This window comes from Pleurodeles waltl, chromosome 9 (assembly GCF_031143425.1).
Source record: "Pleurodeles waltl isolate 20211129_DDA chromosome 9, aPleWal1.hap1.20221129, whole genome shotgun sequence".
NCBI classification, from domain to species: Eukaryota; Metazoa; Chordata; class Amphibia; order Caudata; family Salamandridae; genus Pleurodeles; species Pleurodeles waltl.
This window is the reverse complement of record NC_090448.1, coordinates 823,532,767-823,551,670: the sequence shown is the minus strand read 5'-3', so window position 1 is coordinate 823,551,670 and position 18,904 is coordinate 823,532,767.

Genomic DNA, 18,904 nt, shown 5'->3' with positions numbered 1-18,904 from the left:
GACTGCCAAGCTCGTAATAAGGCCCTAAGACTTAGAATGACCTAAAGTGACTTTGTGCCACTGGACTACACTGACTGACACTGAGAAATCTGAATGTGAGTGAGTGAAATTGAGTGACTTAGGTTCGCTAAGGTGAGATAAATAGTTACCCTGAGTGATGAGACAAAGGGACTGAGAGTAACTGAGGAATGGAAAAAGCGAAAGTGGCAGGGACTGACTGGGAGACTGATACAAAATGTATGTGACTGACTGATACCGGGAAATGGCTAGACTGAATCTTGTGAAGAATAGAGTGGAAAAGGACTCAGGCATAGACTGGTTGACACCGACACCTACTGACAGCGAATAATCTACTGACAGTGACTAAGACTAGCATTGACTGAGGCTGAAAGGGGCTTTCATTGTGAGCGACCGAGGATGAGACTGACTGATAATGGCTGCTCATTTATCTGTGTGAGAGAGGGTGTGAGTGCAGGAGTGAAGACGTGAGTGAGTATATTAATATGGAATGAAGAAAAGGATCAAAAATTTCAGTGTGTGTGAGACTAGGAATAAGTGAGGCAAAGTCCCTGACTCAAGTGGAATACTTATAAGACACTTGTGGCCCACTGGTTTGGACCTTGGCCTTTTCTTGTGGTGATTTACATCCACTCTCTTCTGTTGCCTGGTCCAAACACTGTGTTGCGGCCTGTTGGTTCATGCTTGGCCTTGTGTATTATCGGCTGGCATTATGTCTACCTTGCTTCCTTCAATACTGCTTCACTGTCTTCAACATTTGGGCCAATTTTTCACTTTCTACCACCTCTCTTTCTTTAGTGGTGGCTGCAATGAAGGCAATTTCGAGGTCTGCACACCTTGTAATGAGTCATTGATGCTTCTCTTTTTGTACGCTTGGTGATTTGTGGCTTCACCACATTCTGTGGCTCACACTGTTTTTGATATCTGGCTGTTGTTCGCATCAGCGCATGTCTATTTGAGAGACGGTCTGCTCTGTTTTTGTGCAGGCTTTTGATGCCATTGTACTGTCCTTCTCTTCTGTGTTATCAAAAGGGTGCTTGTGACTTATTTGCTTTAAAATGGATTGATTTATGTATTCATCAGCACCCTGAATTTCAAATGTGGCCCAAAAGTTTCTGTAGGACTGGCTTGGCTTTCCAAATTCAATGGCATTCACAGTTGATCTCTGATTTTTTTTTGGAGCAGCCCTCTGAAACTGCGTTCATTCACCATGAAGCTCCATGAATGCCCTGAGGGTTTTTTGGCTGGGGTTTATTTAGCAGTTCCCATTTACATTGCTATGCCTAAGTTCTGATTTGCAGGATGTTCTCAGTGGTGCGGGGTGAACCTAGCTGGGATATTGACTTGTTCTATGGTCCTCAGTACGGGGTCTTTTTTCTTGTGCTCCTGCATTGGGCTTTGTCCCTGGTCCTGTCCAATTTATGCTTGGAAACTCTAGGATGTGTTCTTCATGGGGTTGGCTCACTCTTTCCTGATGGGTGGTACCTCAGCCCCGTCACTGTTGGGTTGTTCCCTTTTTTGGTACTCCTTCCTTACTCTCTACTTCAAGTCTGTCTGCTTGGCGTTCAGAGGGCCTGTGACAATGCTTTTTGACACTTTTATCCACTTCTGTAGTACGCCACTTTTTTTGATGCATAAAATATTGTCCCTTCCTAAACAGGGTTGCTACTGAGTCTTATTTCCTGTGGTTCTTCTGGCAGGATGGCTGTACCTCTGTAGACGTCATTCGCTCATGATTCTCTTCAGCATAGTTCTGCAGGTGTAGTCTGTCCTTATTTCCCCTCAATATTGGTTTGGGATTCCATCTCTGACTAAGTGGGGTGTCTTCTACCTGTTTGGGCCTTTAGTCTGTGACTTCCTCCTGGTTTCTGTAAGTTTAGCAGACCATCTCCCTGGCCTTTCTTTACAGGGGTTAGCAACTGCAGCTTATGTCCAGGGTGCTTGTCTAGTGGTGTGGTAACTTCTTAAACTGTGGTGCTTGGGGTTCACTGGCATGGATTTCTCAGAATGCCATGTGGCCATTGCCTCACTCTTTTATCTCTCATTTTGTTCCACTACATGTATATATTATCCTGGTAGAATCTTAGCTGTCTTACATGCTAAACCATTCTGAGTTTCCATCACATCTGGCTTGCACTTTGAATTTTTTACTCCCTTCCCTTCCTACGGAGGACCCCTGCTGTGTTTGTTATTCTGTGGGATATAAGGTGGCTAGTGCCAATAGGTAAGGAAGTGAAGCCAAAGTTGTAGAAAGGGACAATTTAAAACAGCCCTTAAATAAAGGGTTATCTGAATCAGGTGAAGACTCATCTAATATACATAGACTATGATGAGGAAGACATATGGCAGGTCAAGTAGACCGTGACAGTCACGCGACCAGGTAGCATAGGCCCTGGCATCTATTCTCCATACACCTTGTGGGAATTTCTCTGTCTTCAGAGCATGCAGCAGGCACACTGAAGGCTTATAAGTAATGCCCTGATGTTCAGGGAGTTTCCTCCCTGTGTGTGAAGGCCATTGATTGATTTCTTTGCACAGGAGTGTCTACCCTGCTACCATAAAGCTTCACAGCACCAACGTGCCCCTACCCCTCCTGTTCTCTGCCCATTACCCCCACCCCAAGGGTGCGGCTTGAGGCAGAGTTGTTGCAGGTACGATGGATGGATTGATACACTGTGGGCTTGTGTGACCTCAGCCAGAGCTTTGTGCTAGTAGTGTTGTCTGCCCCCCACCACCTGTGGAAGCCCAGAGTGCTTCAATCAATGGTATGCACCCCACAAACTTTCAACCTACACATGTATCATGACCAAAATATGGAGTTCTGAAACATAGTCATTAGAAGTGTAGATTTTATGTTATTAACTCTACAGTGATGATATTTCCACATTCAATATTAACACCACAACATATGTATAGATCAATATTAGACCGCAATAATAAAATAAAACTGCCTTCATAGCAGTGAGCCGGTGAGGAACAGTACAGCATGAGCATGTAGGGGGCATGGAGAATGGACTGTCCTCAGGAGGGGAAGCAGGCCAGATTGTGATTCCATGGCTGGACCCCAGCAGTCCTAACCTGGCCTTCTGCACAAGGATGATTGCATTGGATAAGCAAGCCTTTTGGGTGTAGCTGAGAGTATGGGGACTGAAGACCCAGAGCTCATTCTCCTTCTTACAGCAACAGCCTTGTAAAGTGTCTGGTGGTTGGGGAGCAAGCCTGTCGGGTACAGTTAAGGGCAGAGGACTCAAGCAGCCACAGTCCTGACCCTTGCTTGCAGCTATCTGAATTATGGGTGTGCTAGAGCTGTGGACTATCGGGGTTCTTCACCAGGGATGGAGGTGGTTGCCAATCTTGTTGGGAGTTCTGTGGTTTGGCTGACTGGATAGTTCGGACCAAGGGAGAGCAGGAGCTTGGATGGGAGTTTGAGCTTGAAACCTGTCCCATACACACCAGACTTCTGGACTTCCTCTAGGTTTATGTTACCATGCATGATTGACCCATATGTCTGATTAGCCCTCTTACACTTTTACTGAAGATTTGTCAAAAGGGGGAAGAACATTGAACAACTTACCACACCTCACGTACTTTGGTTAAAGCTGCACTGCTGAGTGTCACTAGAATAGGTCATGTTTTGGGGAGGGCTGGTGTGTTGAGTGGGGATCAGAACACTCCTTATTTCTTTGTGCTGTAGTGTACCTTTTGATTCTTAGATATGGGACAAGATGTGGAGAAGATGGGTGGTGTAGGGTGATCTATAAATCAGATCATCAGTTGCAGCCAGGCCTCCTTCTGTAATACTTAAATAGTACATCATTGTCATCAATCATAATACTTTAATTCTGTGCTGAAATCCTTATTGTTTTCTGAAGGAATGGTGACCCTCATTTTCATATGACTCAGATGGACACTTGCTCACAGTGCACACTACAGGTCCAGGCTGGCTTTTTTAGTTAAATACTTTTTATTGTAGAGACATAAGGCAATTGTAATGCAGAACAATCATACAACTAAATATATATAAAAAAAGATTGCAATATTAGAAAATATATAGGTAAACAAAAAACAGAGTTTTTGTTTTTATATAAAAAGGGAGATAGAAAGAGGATCACAGAGAAGAACAAAAACAAGAGTAAAGATGATAAAGAAGGTAAAAGGACTAAATGGGAGAGGAGGGTGAGGAAAGAAAAGTAGTGAGAGGTAACCGGTATAGGTAAGATTTAGTGCCTGATTACGACCTTGGCGGAGGGGATTACTCTGTCACAAACGTGACGGATATCGCGCCCGCCGTGTTACAAGTTCCATAGGATATCATAGAACTTGTAATATGGCAGGTGGGATATCCATCATATTTGTGATGGAGTAATCCCCTCCACCAAGGTCGTAATCAGGCCCTTCATCTTGTGATGTAGAATAGAAAAAGAAACAGTATGGCCCTCATTACAACATTGGCGGTAAATCCCGCTTACCGCCGTGCAGAAGACTGCCAACACACTGTTGCAGCCGCAGAAATCCGCCACAGCTATTACGACCCACAGGTCGGAATCTGCCAAAATCTAGACACCCACACAAGTCCGCCACACCAAAGGTCAGTGATAAACTGGAGATAACAAAACCAACACCGTCACGCCAACAGGAATAATATCACAACCCACGAATCCATGAGGCGGTCTTTCAACCGCGGTAAACCATTGGCGGTACACAACGCTGCGCTCAAAATACACACACATTTACAAAACACAACCACATTGGACAATTCGAAATGCACACACCTGATACACATACACACACCACTCCCACACACTCACACCACAATAAAACACACACCCACATCACCCACAAACGCCTACGAGAAAATCTGAGAACGAAGCACAGAGACATCACCATCAACAAACTAGCATCCACAGGCACACAACACCATCACTCACACAACATCCACGCACCTCACAGAACACACACAAACACATCCCCTCACACATCACAACACACACCACCTCACACATCACCCACACCACACCATGGCACCACAAAGACACCCCAGGTTCTCTGAGGGGTAATGGTGGAGGAAATCATCCGGGTAGAGCCACAGCTATTCGGGTCACAGGTGCAGCACCCCTCCATTGCTAGGAAGATGGAGCTATAGTGCAGAATCGTAAACAGGGTCAACGCAGTGGGACAGTACCCAAGAACACGGGATGACATCAGGAAGAGGTAGAATGACCTACGGGGGAAGGTGCGTTCCGTGGTCTCAAGACACCAAATTGCAGTTCAGAGGACTGGCGGCGGACCCCCGCCTCCTCCCCCACAACTAACAACATGGGAGGAGCAGGGCTTGGCTATACTGCATCCTGAGGGCCTCGCAGGAGTAGCAGGAGGAATGGACCCTCTGGTAAGTCAAATCTTAAATATTACATCCCCCACCCTACCTGCATGCTATCACATACCCCCACCCTCACCCCATCACTCCAACACCTCACATATGCCCCACTATTACAAACTACACATCCCAACACCAAGCCCTGCATGCAACACCAAAGCATGGACACCCATCACCAAAGCATGTCCACTACAGATACCCACACAGATCCCCAAACCAAATATCACACAAGGTCCTAGACAAGAATGTTAGCACTGGGGTACAGGGTCACTCACCCATTGCACACCATGGCACACACAGATGCAATAATCATGCCTTTACACCCCTGCAGGACCCCTACCGAACGTCACCGGATAGGAGGTTCCAGACATGCCCACCCCCTCCACAGAAGAGGCCCACAGTGATGACAGCAGCTCTGTCCAACTGGATCTAGATGACCAGCCCCGCCCCTCAGGGACCTCGGGACAGTCGGTTCCCCACACACTGGCACATGCCACCACAGAGCATCCCCCCTCAGGAGACACCAGCAGAGCACCCACCCAGCGGGCCCATACCTCTGTCCCCAGGACACGTCAAGAAGCAGTGTGTCCACCACTACAGGGAACCCTGGCAAACCCACATACCCAAGAACATCAGGGACATGGGACAGTAGCAGTGGGCACACGGTTCAGCGGACAGAGGAACTGGGAGGATTGCTGTGCGACAGGGGGAGGACAGGCCCAGGAAACCCACTCTCCATGAACCCCTCTCAAACATCATGGGAGCGTACCATCATTCCCAGGAGACGATGGCAACGGTACTGGCCAAGTTTCAGGAGACCCAGTGGCTGCAGGAGGAACAGTATTTGGGGATCAGGGAGGAACTCATGTCTATCAACACCACCCTGGTCACCATTGTAGGGGTGCTGAAGGACCTTGTCAACACCAGGAGGGACACTGTGGCACAACAAGGGGCTCCTGACACTAGCCTCGATGATGAACAGCCCACCACCTCCGCCGGCGGTAGTGGATAGCCACAGGACCACGACACCAGCACCCCACCCCCTGCAGATTGAGAACCACCCCGCAAATGGTCCCTGAGATCCAGGACAAATACAGAGAACAATGCCAAGACCCCCGCCAAGAAATGAGACCACCCTGAATGTCATCCTTCTGTCCCACTTCGTCACCCTGTCCATCCTTAAACTGCCCTAGCTCCACTTCCTATGCCCCTTTGGACAATGCACCTGTGAGACAAATAGACTGGACTCTGCCATGGACATTCCTCCACCATCACCCCTGCCCATTTTACAACCCCCTCCACTATTTTGCACTTAAATAAACACCCTTGAATCACAAAACAATCTGGAGTCAGTCTGTGATTTCACTAATCTGTATTTGCATTAACTGAGGAAAATCCATTGTATTGTCAACATACCTATGTCACACAGCTTTAGTCCATGAGGTAACATAGCAAAGGTCACACAGTGGGACCCACATCTGTGAAATGGAAAGGCAAAGTGACAGGTCAGAGTCCATACACTGGGTGAAAGTGACAGACATATGAGAGGTCTAACTATTGTATGAGATGTAGGAGGCTGTGACGTCTTCTTACCTGTGTCTCACTGGAAGTATTGGTAGATCATGTTGTTTCTGTTGTCGATATCCTCTTCTTCTGCCTCCTCTTCTTCACTGTCCACAGGCTCCACAGCTGCTACAAGACCTCCTTCTGGACCTTCCTCCTGCAGAAAAGGCACCTGTTGTTGCAAAGCCAGGTTGTGAAGCATGCAGGAGGCCACAATGATCTGGCACACCTTTGGTGCGTAGTACAGGGAACCACCTGTCATATGGAGGCACCGGAACCTGGCCTTCAGGAGGCGGAAGGTCCTTTCTATCACTCTCCTAGTTCACCCATGTGCCTCATTGTAGCGGTCCTCTACCCTTGTCCTGGGATTTCTCACTGGGGTCAGTAGCCATGACAGGTTGGGGTAGCCAGAGTCACCTGCAAATGTCGAGGGACAACTGTTAGACACACACTAACCCGGAGGGACAACCCCAGACAACTATTCACACGGTATAGGGTCCTTGTCCTCACCTATTAGCCACACACGGTGCCTCTGGAGTTGCCCCATCACATAAGGGATGCTGCTATTCCTCAAAATGTAAGTGTCATGCACTGAGCCAGGAAACTTGACGTTCACATGGGAGATGTTCTGGTCGGCCAAACACACCATCTGCACATTCATTGAATGGTAACTCTTCCGGTTTCTGTACACCTGTTCACTCCTGCGGGGGGTAGCAAGGCCACATGGTTCCCATCAATGGCACCTATGATGTTGGGGATATGTCCTAGGGCATAGAAGTCACCTTTCACTGTGGGCAAATCCTCCACTTGAGGGAAAACGATGTAACTGCGCATGTGTTTCAGCAGGGCAGACAACACTCTGGACAACATGTTGGAGAACATAGGCTTGGACATCCCTGATGAAATGGCCACTGTTGTTTGAAAAGACCCACTTGCCAGGAAATGGAGTACTGACAGGACCTGCACTAGAGGGTGGATCCCTGTGGGATGGCAGATAGCTGAAATCAGGTCTGGCTCCAACTGGACACACAGTTCCTGGATTGTGGCACAATCAAGCCTGTAGGTGACTATTACATGTCTCTCTTCCATTGTCGACAGGTCCACCAGCGGTCTGTACACCGGAAGATGCAGCCATCTCCTCACCTGCCCCAGCGGACATGCCCTATGGACGAGAACAGCGAGCACAGAGTCAGCCAACACTGAGGTAGTAAAAAAATATTTTATTGCACACATTTGTCAATCCGCTATGTGCCTGTCTATGTGTGTATGCAAGGCCTAGATATGTGTGACGCATTTACAAATAATGCCATGTGGCCCCTGAAATGGCGGCTGCCTGACCTGTAAGGTGGGACAAGGGGATATGAGGTAACTGCGCTGGCATTCTACACCGTCGCGGTAGGCGGTCGAAGACCACGGCGCAATCCTGCATTGGTTGACATTGGACCCCATGGGTCACAGGAGCCAATGGCGATGTACGCCGGTGGTGACGGTACGCACCGCCGCAGACGTGACCGCCATTTTCTGTCAGTTCACTCACTTGATACCTGAACTTCGACAGGAGAGGACCTACACTGCAAGTGCTGCTGTGACCTGTGCCTGGAAGCGACAATGGCTCATGTGTCTGGGGAAAGGGCCCCTGCCTTCACTTCGGAGGAGTTGGGGAGGTTAGTGGATGGGGTCCTCCCCCAGTACACGTTACTCTACGGTCCTCCAGACAAACAGGTGAGTACACTGTGAGCATGCTGTATGGGCAATGCCTGTTTGGAGTGGTGTGGATGGAAGATACAGGGGAGGGGGACTGAGGTCTGCATGAGCGGACAGTGAGTTTTTGTGCATAAGGGCAAGGGTGGGCCAATGACTGTGATGGTCCGGACGGTTAAAGTTTTTCCTTTTGCCCTGTACTATTCCACTAGGTCAGCGCCCACCAGAAAAAGGATATTTGGCGTGCCATCGCCAAGGACGTCTGGACCCTGGGGGTCCACCACAGTCTGAGTACCCACTGCCCTAAAAGATGGGAGGACATTCGCCGCTGGAGCAATAAGATGGTGTTCCGGATCCTGGTGGTGGCGTATCCAGAGTTGGATGGGCGCTTGAGGGCATCACAGCAGCCACAAGGGGGTGATTACAGTCACATCCATCTGACTCTGCACGCATTAGGAGGTGTCTGGGTGGGGGAGGTGAGCAGTGGGTTCCCCTAGGCCAGGACGAGCTTTGTAGGCAAGGACCCTTTGTGAGGCAGGCTATGTGGCACCCCAACCCCACCAGTGCTAAGCGCCATCTCCACCTAGTCATGCTCCTGTGACTTCCATGTGTGCAGCAATCGGGCATAGGCCTTGTTCCCCATGTCCCTAAGATTAATTAGGAAACTCTAAGTGCATGTACTTCCTAAAATAGTAAATGATGAGTGTCAACTTACAGGGACTCCATCTCCTGCCCCCCTATTGAGAACTAAGTCAATATTTATACCTCCCAAAATTAATATTATATCATGGAATGTTGCAGGAATCAAGTCAAAGTTGGACGACCCGGACTGGGTAAGCCTTGTTAATAAAAAAGATATCTGTCTTTTTCAGGAAACTTGGTCTGCAGAACAGCTATCCATACAAGGCTTTACAACCTATTTTTTGGCTGCACAACCTCCCTCTGGTAGCTTTGGAAGACAGATAGGAGGGTTAATGATTCTATTGAATAATAGGCTAGAATGTGACCACTCCATGATAAAGATTAATTCCTATGATCTGCTGGGTGTCCAACTCATATTCCGACCTGGATTCAGGATGATAGTTCTGAATACTTATGCAAGATCCGTTCTCCGTGGGTCAGAATCAATGGTTCTCACCCAGCTGACGGACTATATAGAGCTTCTGGACCCTTCAGATCTTCTGATTATAGCAGGTGATTTTAATTGTTCTTTTGTGTTGGACAACACCATCAGCAATCTGACTACTGAGGAGGACGAATATTGGGGTATTCCCCAATCTAAGGAAATGGCATTTTTGCCCGCTTCCCGTGTTGCATCTCAGTTGTCTTCCCTTTGTCTGAAATATGGCCTGAGAGAATGTAACGGCCGCACTAAATCTGACTCAGAGCGAGCCATCACTTTCAAGCGAGGGCTTTCCTTTAGTACTATTGATTATATTCTGGTGGATATTAGGCTATGGTCAAGTTCACTGGACATGGAAATCTTACCTCGCTTGGATAGCGATCATAATCCTCTGTGCCTTGTACTGACCAACCATGCATTTTTAAGAGTCCAGCACACTACGATCACTAACGTCCCACTCCCTTATTTGAATCATAGACGTTCTCGGGTCTGCTGGCCAAAGGTGGAATCCAACCCGTATTTGATTGGGGAAATATATTCATTTTTTTAAAAACTCTTCGCAGATTATGAGGAACAAGAAGCCTCTGATATTCCCATTATGGTTATCCACAATAAATTGGTGGATTCCCTACAGGGTATCTTCTATAGGGAAATCCCTTCCAAATCGAGACCTGTTGACACCCCTCGAAGGGATTGGTATAATCAGGATTGTGTGCGAGCAAGATCTAATCTAAATGAGGCTGTAAAAAACTCTACCCAAGTGGCCGTTAAAGAGGCCCGACGTAGGTATGTTAATGCCCTGAAACAAGCAAAAAAAGACTGGGATAATGAGATATGGCAGAAGCTGCTTGCAGCAGTCAAATACAAAGATGATAGTTCCTTCTGGCGGCTGTTGACCTCTAGTTCGAAAAGGGGCAATGATGACATTGGTATGTACATACAGCCCGAAAGATGGGTGTCCTATTTTTCTGGAATTTGTGCTCTGCCTGCACCACAATCTCTGGAGGACCCTGGATATGATGAGTGTTGGGCTGTTAACAAGACCACAACTGAGAGCAATGTTTTTACTTTAGCCGAAACAACAGCTGCAATTAATTCTTTGAGGCCAGCCAAAGCCCCTGGTCCAGATAAGATCCCAGGGGACCTGTTCAAATCAGAACCAAAGATATGGGCATGGTACATCAATGTATTGTCTAATGCCATAGCAGCTGGAAGCCCTATTCCAGATTCCTGGCGTGACGCAGAAATAATACCGATTCACAAAAAGGGTGATGTAGGTTCACCTGCAAATTATCGACCAATCAGCCTAATTGATATTCTTCAGAAGACGTTTGCTAAGCAGGTCCTAGATAGGCTTACCGATTGGATTCAAGACAACCAAATTTTATCCCCCTTACAGGCCGGTTTTCGGCCTAAAACTAACACCATGGACCAAGTCCTCAGGCTGTCATTACTATTTTGGAAGTATGTCACCCTATCTAAGCAAAAACTTTATGTTGCTTTCGTAGATCTAAGATCTGCATTTGATTTAGTCCCAAGAGAGAAACTATGGGGAGTATTAAATAAAATCGGTATCCCAGGAAATCTAGTGCATTTGATCCAAAGATTACATGAAAAAACATTTGCACAAGTCAGATGGGGTAAGCAGGGGGAACTCACCGACAAAATAGATATTAAGAGAGGAGTACGCCAGGGCTGTGTTCTTGCCCCAACGCTATTTACATTGTTTATCAACGAGGTGGTGCAAGTCGTTACCAACTGCCAAAATGATGCTCCATCCTTGAACAACCATAAAATTCCAATTTTGCTATTTGCTGATGATTCCCTCCTGATCTCCAGAACCCCTATGGGTCTCCAGGTACTTGTGGATAAGTTTAGTTTGTTTTGTGGCGACTATGGCCTTGAACTCAACCATAGCAAAACTAAATTTATGACCCTGGGTTGTGGCCCCACTAAGAGATATTCAATTTTCCATATTGGTACCCCCCTAGGTATGGTAAGCTCCATAGATTATTTGGGGGTGAGAATTAGCAACAATCTGCATTGGGGGGCCCAAATTGAAAAAAGTTCAGCTATTCTGGCGCAGAGATCTGGGGCCATTTTACGCTTTCACAAATCTACTTCTGAGAGAGTGATTACTCCAACTATTAAAATTTACCAAGCAAAGGCACAGAGCGCTGCGGTCTACGGGTCTGAAATTTGGGGGTCCTCGAACACTGGCAAGCTTGCAGTGGGGGAAAACAACTTTGTAAGGTCGACTCTGGCCTGTCCTCGCAATACCCCACTGCTGCCTATGTTCTGGGACCTTGGCCTTTCACGCATCTCTGATGTAATTGCCCTACGACCATTGCTATTCTGGGTCCGTGTATGGACCACCCCAGAGCTATCCACATACAAGGAGTCTATTCAAGACATTCTAGACAGACCAAATGTACTTACCATTCCCTGGTTTAGCCACATCTCAAAATGGTTCCACAGATTGGGTCTTAGTGAGTTTTGGAGTCATCCAGAAAGTATAAGGAAGGATCAGAAGAATCATTTAAAAATTGTTTACTGGATATATGTCAGGGAAAACTACTTGCTGTGTTCAACACACGGCAGATTGACTTCACAATTTTTTGATTTTAAATGGTACCCGTATCTGGAACCATTTATGGATACAATTCTTGACCCATTAAGTAAGAGTCTATATATTCAGTTCAGATATGGCTGTCTGCCTCTTAAATCCTATGGCAGCACATGGAGTGCGACCGCAAGTCCTGATACTTGTCCGAGTTGTAATCAAATTTCTGAATCTATTGTACATTTTATGTTTATATGCCCTGTTTATTTGATTGCGCGACGGAAGTGGTTACGACCTGTGTGCAGTAATATGGGGGTAAGACATTGTATTGTTGCCTTAAGGATCATGATGAGGGAAACTTCTCTCCCTCTATCCTGTGCGGTTAGTAAGTATATTGTAGCTGCCTGGCATATACGTACTAAATTTCTGGGGAAATAATGATGATGAGGACCAAAAAAAAAAAAAGTGTTTTAGTTGCCAAATTTTAACTATACACATAGACTGAAACAAAACCCTTTGGCCCGTATTTATACTCCGTTTGCGCCGAATTTGCGTCGTTTTTTTCTACGCAAATTCAGCGCAAAACTAACGCCATATTTATACTTTGGCGTTAGACGCGTCTAGCGCCAAAGTATGAAGAAAGAGCGTCATTTTTTAGCGTGAACGCCTTCCTTGCGTTAATGAGATGCAAGGAAGGCGTTCCCGTCTAAAAAAATGACGGCGACGCAAATGCGTCGTATTTATACTCCGGGGCAAAAATCACGCCCGGGAGGTGGCGGGTCAAAAAAACCTGCATTTGCGCCTGAATTTAACGCCTGGGTCAGGGTAGGCGATAAGGGACCTGTGGGCTCAGAATGAGCCCACAGGTGCCCTCCCCTGCCCCCAGGGACCCCCCCTGCCACCCCTGCCCACCCCAGGAGGACACCCAAGGATGGAGGGACCCATCCCAGTGAAGTACAGGTAAGTTCAGGTAAGTATAATTTTTTTTTATATTTTTTTTTTTTTTGTGGCATAGGGGGGCCTTATTTGTGCCCCCCTACATGCCACTATGCCCAATGACCATGCCCAGGGGACACAAGTCCCCTGGGCATGGCCATTGGGCAAGGGGGCATGACTCCTGTCTTTACTAAGACAGGAGTCATTTAAATGGGCGTCTGGGCGTCGAAAAAATGGTGCAAATCGGGTTAAGATGATTTTTTAGCGTCAACCTGACTTGCGCCATTTTAAGACGCCCTAACGTAATTTTTTCCCAACGCCGGAGCTGCCTGGTCTACGTGGTTTTTTTCCACGCACACCAGGCAGCGCCGGTCTGATTGCGCCGTCTAACGCCATTCCATAAATACGGCGCCCGCATGGCGCTTCAGAATGGCGTTAGACGGCGCAAAATTTTTTGACGCTAAACTGCGTTAGCGCAGTTTAGCGTCAAAAAGTATAAATATGGGCCTTTGTCTATTTAAATGTTAGGTATTAGGGGGTTAGGTGCTTTTTTTTAAGGAAAATAATTTTATGTGTTTTAAGGCTGAAATATATGTTTTTATCTTATTCTTATTCTTTTTAACCTAATTTATATTTCCTTTTTCATTCAATTGTTGGTTGTTTTGCTTTTATGGTTGAAAGTAACCGAATAAAGCTATGTGTTGGAAGTGCATGGCGTAGTGCAGAGGCCTGCTGTGTCTGTTGTGTATGCCAACGGTAGCGGTATTGCATGCACTGAACATGTCTTTCTCCCCCCCACTTTTTGTGGTCTCCCTGTTCTTGTGTGCATTAGCATCATCAGGCGGAGGAGCAGTGGCACCGGAGCAGGAGGGAGCTGCATCCCACATGGCCCTGGAGGGTGAGACAACGGAGTCTGAAGCCACCATTGGGACGAAGGGCGAGGGGAGCTCCACGGCGGGGACTGGAGCAGAGACCCGAGACACCGACTCCTCCTCTGATGGGAGCTCCCTTGTGGTGGCGGGCCCCTCTGTGCCCACCGCATCTACAGGTACAGCCGCCACCCCCCCCTACCAGCACTGCCCTCCCAGCAGCCCCTCAGCGTGTGTCCCGTGGCCACTCACCCAGGAGGGTGGGCATCTCCTTCGCCCCAGGCACCTCAGGCCCTGCCCCAGTCAGCCCTGCTGCCCTCAGTGAGGAGGCTATTGACCTCCTGAAATCCCTCACTGTTGGGCAATCTACCATTTTGAATGCCATCCAGAGTGTAGTGAGGCAGTTGCAACAAACAAATGCATAGCTGGAGGGCATTCATTCTGGCCAGGCAGCCCAACAGCGAGCATTTCAGGCTCTGGCCTCAGCACTGATAGCCGCCATTGTTCCTGTGTCCAGCCTCCCCCTCCAACCTTCTCCACCCAGACCCAATCCCCGGTACCTCAGCCTATCCCAAGCACACCATCAGACCAGCATGCACACAGCTCAACACACAAGGGTGGCTCAGGCAAACATAAGCACCACACATCCCACAGGCACACACACAAGCATCATACCCATGCAGACATACCAACATCCACTGCCTCCACTGTGTCCCCCTCCTCCACGTCTCCCTTCTCCCTCCCAGTCTCGTCTACACTCACACCTGCATGCACTACATCCTCAGCCAATACATCCATCACAAGCACGCCCATCACCACACACCGCTCATGTGCACTCACCACCCCCACTACAATTCACACATCCCCTGTGTCCTCTCCCAGTGTGTCTGTGAGCCCTCCTCCCAAAGTACACAAACGCAGCCACACACCCACCCAACAGCCATCCACCTCACAACAGCCTCCAGCCCATGCACCTTCACCCAAAGTCAGCAAACATACACCTCCTGCAACCAGAACCTCTTCCTCCACTCCCCAAACCCCTCCATCTACCCATCCAGTGTGTCTAAAAAGCTTTACCTTTCAAATGTTGACCTCTTCCCTACACCTCCACCCCCCGTCCGTCCCCTAGGGCCCTCCTTTCCAGGTCCCAACCCAGCACCTCAGCCACCACATCACCGGGCACAGTGGTGCCAGCAATAGCAGGATTTTGGAGTGCACCAAGCAACAGGGCTGCCAGTGTCCCAAGGAGCTAGGCCAAGGACATTCCCCCACGTCCAAAACAGAAAAAGCTGCCCACATCCTGGAGGGAGAAGGCAAAAACACCTGCCACCAAGGGCTCATGAAATACTAAAGTGGAAAGTGGCAAGACAGCTGCGCCACCATCCAAGGTGGGGAAGGGCCAAAAAAACAAAGGCAGGTCCGAGTCGATGCCAACCTGCACGGCGGACACGACTGCCACTGGCACCGCCCACCTGCACCGCCGCCACAGATACCGCCGCCAGCACCGCAGACACTGTGCCCTTCACCAGCACCACAGACACTGTGCCCTTCACCAGCACCGCAGTCAGTGAGGCCACCACCAGCACCGCAGTCAGTGAGGCCGCCACCAGCACCGCAGTCAGTAAGGCCACCACCAGCACCGCCACCACAAAGACCGCCGCCAGCACCGATGCCACTGAGGCAGCCACCACCACCGCCGCCACAAATACCACCGCCAGTACCGATGCCACTGAGGCAGCCGCAAGCACCGCCGCCACAAAAACCGCCACCAGGACCGATGCCACTGAGGCAGCTGCAAGCACTGCCGCTACTGACCCTGCGGCCAGCACTGCCAGCGGACCTGCGACATCCTGAGCAAGCGGCACAACCGCAGACATGGCTGGCATCCCCAGTGGTAAGTCGCTCAAGGCTGGTGGTCAGTTCCAGGAGCCTGGGCAGCTTGCATGTTGCACCAAAATCAGTGGAGTGTCACATCCACTACCTCAGTACTTGGTAGGATGAAGCACTCTGGGCACCAAACCCCCTCCAGAACCAGTGGATTATCACATCCACTACCTCAGTCCTTGGCAGGATGAAGCACTCTGGGCACAAAGCCCCCTCCAGAACCAGTGGAGATTGACATCCACTACCATAGTCCTCGGCAGGATGAAGCACTCTGGGCACAAAGCCCCCTCCAGAACCAGTGGAGACTGTTATCCACTTGAGCGACTGTGGCTTTGCACTCCCCAGGATAAAGCAGTGGGCAAACCACTCACTGGAGAGACTTGAGAGACTGTGGCTTTGCACTCCCCAGGACAAAGCAGTGGGCAAACCACCCACTGGAGAGACTTGATAGACTGTGGCTTTGCACTCCCCAGGATAAAGCAGTAGGCAAACCACCCACTGGAGAGACTTGAGAGACTGTGGCTTTGCACTCCCCAGGATACTTCAATGGGCATGGAGCCCCCTTGTGGAGCTGGCGTTGTGCACTCATCCAGCTGAGGTGCCCCCCCTTCCCTTCCCCCTGAGGTGCCTGTTTCATTTCGATCTGATGCCCCAGCAGTGTTCTCTCCGTTTCGAGACAGGTATCGAGTGTGGGCCTCGCCCATGCATTTTGGGCCCAGTGGTCCACGGACTATGAATGGTGCAGTACCCGTACTTGAATTGTTGGTGTACATAATTGTTTATACTGTATATACATTTTTGACTATTGGATTTTTCTTGATAACATATGGTTACAATCATTTCCTTTTGTCATTGCATTCTTCCAAGGGTGGTTGGGGGTGTAAATGTAATGTTGTATTTGTGTGATGGTGTTATGGGTGAGGGTGGGGGTGGGGGTGTTGCATGTGTGTGTCACTCTCTTTTCCCTCCCCCCTCCCCTGTGTTGTAGGCGCAGTACTCACCGTGGTCATCGCCGCCGTCGTTTGTGCTCCTGGTAGAGGAGCAGGAAGACTATCGCAGGGAGTATTTGGAGTTCTGGCTCCATGGCATCCTGGTTCCTCGTGGGGTGTGTGGAGGTGAGTGTTTCCCCTTCCAAGTCCTGTTTCTGCCGTGTTTTTGTTTGTGTTGAATCCGCCCCGGAAAAGGTGGCCGGTTGGCCTCTCATAATAGTGTAGGCTGTACATTGTCTCCGCCTGTCTGTTGGCAGTGACCGCCATGCTGTTTGTTTGTACCGCCGTGGCGGTCGGAGTGTTAAAGTGGCTGCCTATGTTGGCAGTTTCCGCCATGGTCATAATCCCAATTATTTTACCACCGGCCTGTTGGCGGTTTTACCGCCGCTTTAACACCGGCCGCCAGGGTTGTAATGAGGGCCCATGTATTCTATGTTCATCCCATACAAAGTTACACCATCTAAGCATGGATAATTTAGAAAAATCTTTTTTTTAAAAAAGTATTACTTTAAATGCAAGTGCAAGGAAAAGATCTAATAATATTGGTCAAGGGTACAGAAAATCAACACTAGATGATAAAGAACAGAGACAATCATTCTTTAATGTAAACAGATATTATACTGAAACATTTTAAAACACTTAAACCAGACCAAACTCCCAACAGTCCTGACATTGCAACAATTATATAACATATGTAATAATAAACCATTATCTTTAGAATAAGACCAGCATAAAGGTGAAGCGGAGGTATCAAAATTAGCCACATGTTTTGGTGTAATGACTACTCTGTGGTAAATAAAAGAAAGTGACTGGGTGATATGAGCTGCTTGGGATGTTATAAATAGTTTTAAAAATATTTTGTCCCAAAATTCGGATGAGAAAGAAATGGGCAAATCAACTTCCCATGATAATTCCAAAGAATGTTTAGTTCTAATTAAATTTGGAGAAAGTAAGATTTTAGGTATGAGTGAAGCTTTGGGAACTGTGTCATATGCAATGTTATCAATAAATACATCAGAAACTGCTATTACTGGTTCAGGGTTTTATGTAGTACTGTGAGAAAAAAATTGAAGAGAACAGGAAATTAATTTATAGTCCTCTATAAAAGAATCAAGTAAATGTTATCATGATTGTAGATAATTGAAAGTAGCTACAGAAAATATCATTCACAAATCAGTGTACATAATTTATATTTGTTTCTTTCCAGTGTTTAAAATAGAAAGATCTGTTAGGTAACATAAGAAATTTGTTATCCCAAATGAAAGAATGAAAAAAAAATACTGGTGGAAAATACACTTATCAAGTAACAGTCTATTTAGTAAATAGTGACAATATTTGAATATGGGATGTTTTGATATAAAAGTACAATTAGACATATAAAAATACCTCTAAAAGAAAAAACATTCAGAAAAGATTGCTCAAAATTAAAACACATTGGTACAGATTGATCTTGAAAATCATTAGTTAATGCGTAAAATTGTTTGATTAGAAAAGAGGAATGGTATCACATAAAATGTGGGAATCGAACACCACCTTCAAGTTTTGGACATTTGAGCTTGGAAAGTGAAATGCATTGAGATTTATTATTCTAAAGAAATTTAGTGCAAATATAATCCAGTTGTGTAAAATAGTACTTAGGAATCTTAAAAGGTAATCTGGAAGTAGTTTACAAAATATATGGGACAATCATCATTTTAATAGTGACAAGTCTTCCCCATCAAGATAACCAAAATCGGGATGATTATTAATATGGTGAAATTGTGACAAAGTGTGTCTCATAGATTGGAAGAAAACTAAATAGGAAGGTATTTTATGTTTAACGGATGCTATCTAAAATTAGTGTCTGTGAGAATGTACTGATAACAGAGATAATTCAGGGGT